Source organism: Cynocephalus volans, chromosome 4 (genome assembly GCF_027409185.1).
Source record: "Cynocephalus volans isolate mCynVol1 chromosome 4, mCynVol1.pri, whole genome shotgun sequence".
Classification (NCBI taxonomy): Eukaryota; Metazoa; Chordata; class Mammalia; order Dermoptera; family Cynocephalidae; genus Cynocephalus; species Cynocephalus volans.
Genome location: NC_084463.1, coordinates 112,850,758 through 112,862,774, shown reverse-complemented (window position 1 = coordinate 112,862,774; position 12,017 = coordinate 112,850,758). Strand labels below are relative to the sequence as shown.

The following is a 12,017-nucleotide window of genomic DNA, read 5'->3' as shown; positions in this document are numbered from 1 at the left end:
ACACCAGGGCACACATACAAGAATATTCATTGGACATTTTTGTCATAACCCCAAAGAAGAAACAACCCAAATGTCCACTAATGGTAGAAAGGATAAATAAACTGTGATATAATAATACAATGGAATACTACACAGGGACAAAAATGAATGAACAACAACTACCAGCACAACCTGGATAAATCCTAAAAATGTAATATTGAGTAACAGAAGTGTGAAATAAGAGAATTCACATAGTATAATTGTTTTTACATAAAGTTCAAAAACAAGCAAAATTTAACAGCATTATTTAGAGATATATGCTCTCATATAGGTGGTAAAATTAGAAAGAAGAAAACTAGGTAGAAGGGCAAAAAGTAATTATCAATAAATTTGGAGTAGAGCTTATCATGAGGAGTAGGGTGGTGTGATAAGAAAAGGAAACATGGTGGGGGGGTGCCTCTGGAGTGCAGGCAATGTTCTACTATTGTCTGGTCACATTGATGTCGCCTGTAATGATTAATTAAGCTACATATTTGTTTTAAGCATTATTTTCTACATATCTGTTGTATACCACTACTTTTCTTAAAAAGTTAAAAATACATGTTAAGCAGAGCTACCAGTATTCAAATCCCTCCCATGTGCCAGGGGCTTCACCTGGTTCTGAATTCCATCTACTCTCACATTCTCATAATCCTTTCTGTATACAGTATTCCCTCTTTCTTCCAAATCTTCAACTTCACTGTATACTGGATCCTTTCCATATGCATTTAAACATACACAAGTCACTCTCCTGTTTTAAAAACAACAGAAAACAACCTTCTGTTGTCCCAACCTCATGCCCACCTACTCTCCTCTCTTCTCCCTTTCATAGCAGAACTTCTGACAGGAATTGCCTGACCTTATTGCCTCCAGGTCTTTACCTCTCACTTATTCCTTAACCCTCTCCAATTGGGCTTCTGCGCCCATCACTTATTCCTTCAAAACAATTGTCCTTCTAGCCTTTATGAGTTAGAGTAGCTAGTTTAATGGACCTTTCATCTACCCCATCTTACTTGGACAGTGTGACATTATTGACCAACACCTCTCTGAGACGATCTCATTTTCTTCCTATTTCTCTGCCTGCTCTATCTCATTTTCCTTTGCTAGCCCATTCTCCTCTAGCTAGCCATTAAATTTCGTAGTTCTAGATCTTAGGCTTTCTTCTATTCTCACTGTTTAGACTGTCTCCAGCCAAGCTAATTTACTCCATGGTTTCAGGTACTATTTGTTTGCTGTTGTCTTTCAAACATGCACATGTAATCCATATCTCTATTTGGAACTCCAGTTGTGTATATCTAATCTCTTCTTTGACAATACCATCTGGGTGTCTCAAAAGTATCTCAAACAACCTGTCCAAAACCATGACCTTCCACTATAAATATGGTTCTCCTCAAGTGTTTCCCATCTTTGGGAAAAGTACCAGAAACCTAGATGTCAGGCTTGATACATCCCTAACTCATGACCCCTTTAAGAGTGTTCTACCATATTTAGAAAAAAGTCCTTCTGAGGCCCTGAATGAACTGCCCCACCCCCCACACAACCTCACCACATTTTCCAGGCATCTTGAATGTCCCACTCCCAACTGTGTGTTCCTCCCACACTACATAACTTCTAATTCCTCAAATTTATTATTTGCCCCACGGGGCTGTAGTTTCTATTAGTAGAGCTCCTTGGAACACTTTCCCTTCCTCTTTATCTAATGAATTCCTCTCCTCTTGTTATTAACTCCCATGTTATTTCATCAAGCAAGTCTTTCCTGATCCCTCAGACTTTATCTCCTGGTTTCCTTGTGTATTGGTTATCTAAGGCTGGGTAACAAATCTCTCCAAAACTTAATATCTTAAAACAGTAATAATCACTTATTATCTCTCACAGTTTCTGTGGGTCAGGTGTTTGGGAATGGCTTGGCTAGGTGGCTCTGGCTTGTGGTCTGTCATGAGATTGCGGTCAGATGTCAGCCAGGAATGCAGTTATCTGAAGGTTTGACTGGGATTAGAGTTTCTACTTCAAGACTGCTCAGTCATGTGGCTGGCACGTTGGTGTTGGCTGATGGTGAGAGGCTACAGCTCCTCTCTCTGTGGGCCTCTTCATATTTCCTGGGCTTCCTCACAACACGGTGACTTGATTTCAAAGCCAAGCATTGAGAAAGAGAGAGAGAGCATGAGCGAGCAGGATGAAGCTGTATCCTTTTTTATGAACTAGCCTCCGAAGCCACATAACATCACCTTGCCATATTCTATTTGGTGGAAGTGAGTCACCAAGATTGGCCCTCATCCAGTGGGAGGGGAATTAGCTTCTGCCTTTTAGAGAGAGTGTGTCAAAAAATCTGCAGGCATGTTTTAAAAATCACCTCACCTCTACTTGCCTTCCCTGAACATATCACAATGTATAATTTTGTATAACATATAATTCTATTATAAAGATATAGCATATATTTCTGTGACTATTTGATTAATGCCTACCTTTGCACACTAGAACATAAAACCTTTCAGAACAAGAATCCTATCTGCTTTGCCCACCATTTTATTCCTAGTACCTAACACATTACCTGGCACATCAGTGTGGAATAAATATGAATAAGTTATTAATTATAGGCCTGTGTGGCATGACAATGTTTTGGTCAACAATGGACCGTGTATACGATGATGGTCCCATAAAATTATAATGGCTAATACCATATGGCCTAGGTGTGTAGTAGGCTATAACATCTAGGTTTGTGTAAGTGCACTCTATGATGTTCCCACAATGATGAAATCACCTCATGACACATTTCTCAGAATGTATCTTTGTTGTTAAGTGACACATGACTGTATTATTCTTTCCATTCTACAGATATCAAATGGAAAGCCAGAATGGTTGGATAACTTGTTCCAGGACCAAAAGTTGAATCCAGGTCCCTCTGATTCTTAGCCAGGACTATTTCTAGGACTCTCAGCTTCCTCCCTATGACCACAAAGGAGGAACAGTAGTTGCTCTGACCTCTGTAAAAGTCTCCTGTGTTTCCACATTTCTTCCTTGGGAGAGCTAATTCTGCTTCCCCGGTGTATGAATTTAAGGACACAACTTTCCGTAAGGTAAGAGAATACTTGGAATCTAGTTATGAAGAAAAATTATTCTCCAAAATAATTGATTTTTGCGAGCTTGCTCATTATGAAAAGAGATGAGAACACAGAGTTTCTGAAACTACAATCCTACTCATGGCAGGTTCAGTCAGAGTAGTTGCTGGGAAAACTAGTGCCTCAATAACAGAGTTTTTTATCTGACCCTATGTAGTCCTCCAGTCTTGTGGAAGGCCTTATATCCTTCTTGCTAAGAAGAAAGGAACCATTCAATAGCTGTTCTATTGAATGTGGCCATTAGTCACTTGGCTACTTAAATTTAAATCAATTAAAATTAAATAAAACTTTAAAATTCAGTTCCTCAATCACAGTAGCCACATCTCAAGTGCTCAAAAGCCACATGTGGCTAGTAGCCACCATGTTGAAAAGTGCAGATACAGGACATTTCTATCATGGCAGAAAAATTCTCCTGGATAGAACTGCCAGAGAATCTAGGTAATCCTAGCCCCTGAAAATTCCAAGGTCATGGAGGAAGACAACATGATGGGCTGGAGTGTAGCTGCCCCCTCTGTGAATGGGAGGAACTTATCTAGCCCACAAAGAGCCCACTCATCTGTAGGAAATGGTCCCTAATAATGAGGCTCCGGGCAAGGAATGCCTCTGCAGGTCTGAGCTCTCTCATCAGGATTTCTTGCCTCTACTCCAACTGTCCTCTGAGCTATCAATCTCACTTTTAAAAAACCACCATCACTCTCTAAACCAGACAACTCATCACCTGCTGCCCTGAACCCCCTGGGCCTAGACCTAGCCCAAGACAACACATCTTTTATCCTGTTCTCTGCTTTAAACTATTCCATCTCTACACTTAGGCCAGTCTCTATCCCTCCTGGCTCAGAGTATGTGATTTTTCACCTTCTCACAGCAAACCCCTCCCCAACTTCTCCATCAGCGTATGTGTTCTAGATTCTAAGCCTCTTCACCTCAGAGGAGAACTTGCTTCACTAATCACTCTATCTTCCATTTTTCCCTCTCCACTAGCACTGTCTCTTCAGCCTTCAAGTGTGCACAACTTCTGCAATGTTGCTAATAACTTCAACTGACCCTTTAGGGCCACTATCCCATCTTCCCCCTTTCTTCCCTGCCAATTGATTCAGGGGAGTTGTCTACAAAAATACTCACATCCTCATTTCCCATCTAGGGCCTGGCTTGCATCTGACTCGGTTGCTTCCCGTTTAATGAAGTTTGTTCTGGATATGCATTCCAGGCTCTCTACACCCAGTCTCTGGTCTAACTTCTTATCCATTCTTCTCTTTGTCACCTGCTAGCCACACTCATCTCTTCACCCTCTACCACACAAGTCTAAAACATTTCTATTCCTACATCTTTATTCATATTATTTCTCTTGCCAGAAATAATTGCTTCATACACATCCCATCCAGCATTGGAGGCTGACCTCAAGTCCCTAATTCTTGATGAAGTCTTTCTGATGATAAAGCCCATCATGCCCCCTGCTTCCTCTGGCTACCACCACCAAGCAGACTGCCCGATGCTACTGTGTATTGATGTATGTATATTCATCTTTTCTCTCTAGTTGAATTTCGAGTGCTTCCTGGCAAGTAGTTAGCATTCACATTTTTGCACTCTCAATAGTTTTTAGATACAGAATTTTGTGCACAGTGGATATTCAAATATTGGTTGATTGAATGATACATTGAGATATTCCAATATCACATCAAAAGAGGCCAGTGGTTAACTATGCAGCACTGCATTAAATAAACTTCCTGGAAAAAAAATTGTGAAATGGAGACTGTCACAGCTATTAGCTATGTAAATACCCCATGAATGAAGGTGGTACATTAAAAAATATACACTACTTTGGAAGATCCTGGGATCTTCCACGTGTGAGTGGGGTGGGAACTGGGAACTGTAAAGAGCTGCATAGCTGGCAAGCATCATTACTATTATTGATACATTTTAATGGGTGAGGAAAAACATCTGTGCTGTTTTTTCCTGCTTTGGCAGAGAGAAAGAATACTCAATTTGTAGCCAGGCAAAACTTGGTTGAATTTCAGCCTCATTGCTTCGTCAATGTGAAAATCAGGTAATTATGTTGTAGAAGAATATCATTGGTCTGAGAAATGTTTGTGGGGCATTTAAAATAAAAATATGAATAGTATAATATCATGTTTATAATTTTTTTAAGTATGTGTGGATATATATGTATGCACAAAGAAGGGACCAGAAAGCTATAGGCAAAAATATTAACAGGTAATTAGATAATAGGTGTGCTGTGGATTGAATGTCCCCCCAAAACTCACTGAAGTTTGGCCCCCATTGCTAACAGTGCTAAGAAAGTGAGAAACCCAATTATAGTATTTGAAAGGTGGGGCCTTGAAGAGGTGATTAGTTTGTGAGGACGGTGCCCTTGTGAATGGAGGAATGGGTATGATTCTGATAGCTTTACAAGGAGGGCAAGTGAGAAGGTTAGCTCTCTTGCTCAGCCTATTTCTCTTGCTATGTGATACCCTGCATTGCTCACCACCCAGAAGAAGGCCCTCACCAGATCTTTTCCCTGGACTATGGACTTCCTAGCCTCTGAAACTGTAAGAAATAAATTTCATTCCTTTGTAAATTACCTAGTTTCAGGTATTCTGTTATAAGCAACAGAAATGAACTAATACAAGGTGTTTTAAACTTTTTTCGTTGGCCTTTCCTGTGTTTCTCAAGTTTAAAGCACTAAGGTCAGCTAAGAAATTATCTGAGTTAAAGAATTGCAGAATAAAACCCCTAAATATCTGCATTTTAAGTAGTTTTAAGCAAAATCCAAGAGAACAAGGCAGAGTTCTGAGGAAGCCAGCCACTGCATCACGAAGATACTCAAAGAGCCCTCTGAAGAAGCCTCCCCTTAGCGGCCAGCACCAGTGTGCCCGCCGTGAGAGCAAGCCACCTCAGAAGTGGGATCTCGAGAGAGCACAAGTCAGGGCCCCCTATCCAAGCTGCTCCCAAATTCCTGACCCACAGAAAACTGCGAAAGGGAATAAATATTGTTTTAATCTGTAAGGTTTTGAGGTAATTTTTTATACAATAATAGCTAATGAGTACAGCTTTCTCTGTTTCCCCATGACAACATTCAAGTTATCAGCCTTTTCCAGGCATGTCATAGTAGTGAGGCAGTATTCTTCTCATTATGTCCTATCATGTCCTGCATGATTTCAACTTGTCACATTACTGGTGATGTTAAGTTTGATTACTTGATTAAAGTGGTGTCTGCCAGGCTTCTCCACTGTAAAGTTACTCTATTTTCATGTGTGTAACTAATAAGTAATTTGTGGGAAGGTACTTTGGTACCATGTAACTATACTGTGCCTTATCAAACTTTCACTTTATTCATTTTTAATATCTGTATAGATTCTTGGACTCCTATTTTATTCAATGCGTTAAAATCCATTACTATCATTGTTTATTTTGATGATCAAATCATGCCCTATTTAGCCAGTCAGAACTCTTTCGACTGGCTTTATGTCCTTTTGAAATGTCTCCATCATTTTCTGAGTACTTTGCAACTTTCTGGCACTCAACATGTTCCAAGCACGTCTGATACTTTCCTTGGCCAGCCCTCAAGTCAGCCATTTCTTCAAAGAGACATGATTCCTTTTAGTGGAGAAAGGTTTCTTGAAGTCTAAATCTGGGGCCAGCCATGGCTCACTTGGGAGAGTGTGGTGCTGATAACGCCAAGGCCATGGGTTTGGATCCCTATATAGGGATGGCCGGTTGGCTCACTTGGGAGAGCATGATGCTGACAACACCAAGTCAATGGTTAAGATCCCCTTACCAGTCATCTTTTTTTTAAAAAAAAGAAGTCAAAATCTGGGTGCAATATATACATACTCATTGCTCTTGGGATGCTACTTATCTCAGTTCTCACAGTTGGGTAATGTATGTATGCATACACACGTATACTTACAACCATAGTTCTCTATCTGTCTATATACTGACACCATGAACCTATACTGGTACCTGCAATTCCAGCCAAACACCCTTGGATTCATTCTAGTTGTCTCTAACTCCTTTCTCTAGCAGTGAGTGAACTGGCTCCCATTATTTTTAATATATTAATTTGTCAATTCTCTTATCATAACCAATTTATTTTCACCACTTGCTGCCTCCCCCTCCTTCCCCCCACCCCCCACCACATGGATGCCGTCTACACCCCTCTTAGGCCTGACACTCCGTACTGGGGACAACTTTTCCAGCAATATAGTGGCTTAGATATCCCGAATGAACCTTTGTGTTAGTTTCTATTGTTGTGTAATAACCCCCGCAACACACACTTTTAAACTTCGTGGCTTAAAACAATGATTTCTTATTTCTCACAGTTCTGTGGATGGGCCGGGAGGACCTTCTGCTTATCTCCTCTGAGCTCACTCATGTGGCTGCATTCAGTTAGTGGGTTCAGGGAAGAAAGACCATTCTCAGATGTCCTCACTGCCATGCCTGTGGTCTCAGCTGAGATGGCTGGGGTGGCTTGGCCTCTCTCCTCATGTAGTCTTTCATCTAGGACTTCTTCACATGATGCAAAAAGTTTTCCAGGAAAGTGTAAGCAAAGGTAAAAAAAAGGACTCTTAAGCCATATAATGTCTCTTATGCCACATCCTACTGGACAGGGCAAGTCCCAGGGCAGACCAAATTCAAGACGTAGAGAAATTGACCTCACCTCTTGATGGCAGGAGCTGGAGCAGCAAAGTCACATTGCAAAGGAGCACTGGTACAGGGAGGTATGATTTACTGGGGGCCAAAGTGCAATAATTTACCATACTTTCCTAACTGAACAATAAAAATGCCATTTAAAAAAATATATTTTTTTAAAAATGTGTCATTTTAATAGTGTCTCTGAGCTAGAACATAAAGAATCCACAGAGCCCTAAATTATGTAAAAGCATGACCCCCGGGAGGCAACCAACCCCCAGAAAATCCTGAGGTTTCCTGCCAAGCACCGAAAATCTGGAGCTCCTACTTTAATAGCTGTGTGGTGCATGGAGAATAGAAAGCTAAGCTGAAGGCCACCAAAAGTAAGAAATCAAATGTGAGACCCTCACATAAAGCTGGGACACCAAACTCAGGGTAAGGTTAATGAGAAAAATAAACTCACTGCAGAAAAGGAGATAGCAAGACAAACTTGCAAGCACATCTTGACCTTAGTGTGGGATGTTGAGGAAAAGAATCACCTGAAAATTTGTAAACACAAACTGACCATCACATGGGTTACAGTGTTTTCTGAAGAAAAAAATGCAAGCTGATGATGTTATTCAAAGTGGTGTTGTTAGGTTCCTAGTTGACTGAGAGATATAAATGTAAATCCTCTGTGAAAGAATACAAACCCAGTTCAGGCCTCCAAGAATTCCCACAGATAAGTTCCAACAAAAATGAGTAACTCACTGTAAAACAAAATCACAAAACATGCTAAGAAGCAAGTTATCGTCCATGACAACCAACAGAAAAAGCAAGGCAGAAATAGGTTCTTTATGGCCATAGACACTTGATATGGACATTGAAGTAACTAAACTTAATATGTGCTGTGGATTGAATTGTATCATCCCAAAGTTCATATGTTGAAGCCCTAACCCTCAGTGTGACTGTGTTTGTAGATAGGGCCTATAAGGAAGTAATTAAGTTAAATGAGGTCATAAGTGTGGGGCCCTGGTCTGATAGGATTAATGGGCTTATGAGAGACATTAAAAAGCTCTCTCTCTCCACCATGTGAGGACGCAATGAGACAGTGCTGTCTACAAGCCAGGAAGGGGGCTCTCATCACGAACCCAACAATGTTGGCACCCTGATCTCTGACTTCTAGCCTCCAGACTGTGAGAAAATAAATTTCTGTTGTTTAAGCCACCCAGTCTATGGTATTTTGTTATAGCAGCCTGAGTTCACTAATACAATTTGATTAAATAAATGTAAAACAAACTTAAAAATATGTGCATGGAATAACTAGGCAGAATTGAAACAAATCCAAATAGAAATTTTAAAAATTAAAAATATAGTAGTTGCAAGTAAAAAACACATTTGAAAAAGATTATACCACCGAAAGAATTAGTGAACTGGATGACAGATTGAATGAATTTATGTGGAATGTAAGAGATGGGAAATATGAAAGAGAGGTTATGAGATATGATGGATATAGTGAGAAGATCTAACATGTTTAGTCATATTTCCAAAAAGAGATAATGAGGATGGAAAAATTGGAACTATGATATATTGCTGGTGGGAATGTAAAATGGTGCAGTCACTTTGAAATATAGTTTGGCAGCTCCCCAAAATGTTAAATACAGAGTTGCCCCCAAAATTCCTCCCCTAGGTATTTACACAAGAGAAATGAAAACATAATTTATGCAAAAACTTATACACAAATGTTCACAGGAACATATTCACAGTAGCTAAAAAGTGGGAATAATCCAAATGATGAATAGACAAAATATAGTATATTCATACAATAGAATACTATTTTTCAATAAAAAGGGATGAAACATGGATTCATACTAAAACACGAATGAATCTCAAAAACATTATGGTAAGTGGAAGAAGGGAGTCACAATAGATCACACACTGCAGGATGCTATTTATACAAAATTTCTGTAATAGCCAATTTATGAAATATCCAGAACAGGCAAATGCATAGAACAAGAAAATAGATTAGTGGTTTCCTAGGGCTAGGTGGGAGCAGATGGGGTAGAGATGGGGAGTAACTGTTAACAAGTACAAGAATTCTCTATGGGGTGATGAAAGTATTCTAAAATTATATCTTGCTAATGGTTGCACAACTCAAAATATAATAAAAACCATTGAACATTTAAACAGGTGAAATTTGTGGTACATAAATTATATATCGATAAAGCTCTTTAAAAAAGAGATAATAGAGAAGATAGGAAAGAGGCAATATTCAAACTCATAATGACAGATAATTTTCCAGAACTTTAAAAAACACACATCTTTAAATGCAAGAACTCCAATCAATCCCATGCAGGATAAATAAAAACAAAACTGATATCCAGACACACCATCAAGTAACTAAAGAACACCAAAGAAGAGATTTTTAAAGCATCCAGAAACAAAAGACATCACCTGTAAAGGAGCATTGGTTGCTGTCTGACTTCTCAACACCAAGGATGTCAACTAGGTGACACATCTTTAATGTGCTGAGAGAAAATAGATTGCAATTCCAAACCATGTGAATATGTACACACACACACACACACACACACACACACACACACTTACAGACATGCATCACTTAAAGAAGTTCTGAGAAATGCATTGTTAGGTGATTTTATTGTTGTGCAAACATCATAGAGCATACTACACAAATCTAGGAGGAATAGCCTACTACACACCAGGTTATATGGCATAACCTATTGCTCCCAGGCTACAAACCTCTGTAACGTGTTACTGTACTGAATACTGTAGGCAGTTGTAACATAATGGTAACTATTTGTGTATCTAAACATAGAAAAGGTACAGTAAAAAACACAGTATGAAAGATAAAAAACGGCACACCTGTATAGGGCACTTACCCTGAATGGAACTTGCAGGACTGGAAGTTGCTCTGGTTGATAGGAAGTTGCCCTTCACTGTGAATTTTCTCGGGGTTTCTTCTTTTTCTTCTCCTGAAGTTTCCTTTTCTCTTGTCTCTTCTTCAGCGATGTGTTTCTGTTCCAGTTCCAACAACTCCTCACTAGACAATTCCTCGGGAACCACCTCTAGGAGCTCCTCAATGTCTTCCTCATCCACACCCAGGTTGAAGTTGTTTGCCATCTCAGTCACAGCCTTGTTGATTTCTGCAACCTCCTCATCCTTGGCAAATCCTTTGAAGTTATGGATGAACCTCTTGAGTGTCTTCTTCCACATGCCATTCGTACACTCCTTGGTGACATCACCCCAAGCCCAAGCAAGGTTCTTGATGCAGTCATAGATGTTGTAATCCTTCCAGAATTGCATCAGTGTCTCCCCAGGGTCTTCCTCAGTTGCAGCAGTAGCCTCGGTAAAGGTCCTCCTCAGGTAGTAAGCCTTAAAAGCTGTTATAATTCCTTAATTCATTGGTTGGATCAAAGAGGTGGTGTTTGGAGAGAGAAACACCACTTTGATATTGGGATGAAGATCACCCATAAAAAGAGGATGAATGGGAGCATTATCAGTCATAAGCAAAATCTTGAAGCATATGTTATTCTCCAAGCAGTATTTCTCCATTTCTCTGGCATAGCAATTTGGGAGGCATCTTGGAAAAGGAGCTGGGTCATCCTTGACTTCTTATTGCTGCTGTAGTACACTGGCAGTGTGTGCTTCCTGATGTACTTGAGGGCCCTGGGGTTCTCACTGTACCAGATCACAAAGGGTTTCAATTTGTAGCCTGCAACATTGCTCCCAAGCAAGACTGTCACCCTGTCCTTAGAACCCTTGAAACCTGGCATTGACTTGGCATCCTTATGGATATAAGTCGTCTCAGACATTTGTTTCCACAATAGGGAAATTTCATCCATATTAAAGATTTATCTTTTTTTACTGGTTGTCTTTTAAATTTTTCTCTTTCTTTGGCATTCTTCCATTTTATTAGTGTGTCTAACTGTAAATTTACTTTTACGTTTTCACTTATTAAGGCTGTTTAATATAAGGATTTATGTTCATTAATTCTGGATAATTCTCAACCATTATTTCATTGGATATTGCCTCCTTTACATTCTCTATATTCTTTCTTCTGGACTTTATTATTTTTAGTGTGTGTGTGTGTGTGTGTGTGTGTGGCTGGCTGGCCAGTACAAGGATCCGAACCCTATACATTGATGTTACCAACACCATGCTTTAATCAGCTAAGCTAACCAGCCAGCTCTGGAATACATATTAAACATATTAGCTCTTTCATTGTGTTCTCTATGTCTTTATGCTCCCACT

At 39.7% G+C, this 12,017-nt stretch overlaps 1 long non-coding RNA gene across 1 annotated transcript; it reads left to right on the top strand.

Annotated features, from left to right (window-relative positions):
* The first annotated feature begins 2,988 nt into the window (after positions 1 to 2,988).
* Positions 2,989 to 11,630, top strand: LOC134377321 (uncharacterized). The gene is made up of 3 exons (XR_010023440.1): positions 2,989 to 3,092; positions 4,487 to 4,641; positions 10,772 to 11,630. It is a non-coding gene; the product is annotated as an uncharacterized LOC134377321 (long non-coding RNA).
* The last annotated feature ends 387 nt before the right edge of the window (positions 11,631 to 12,017 follow it).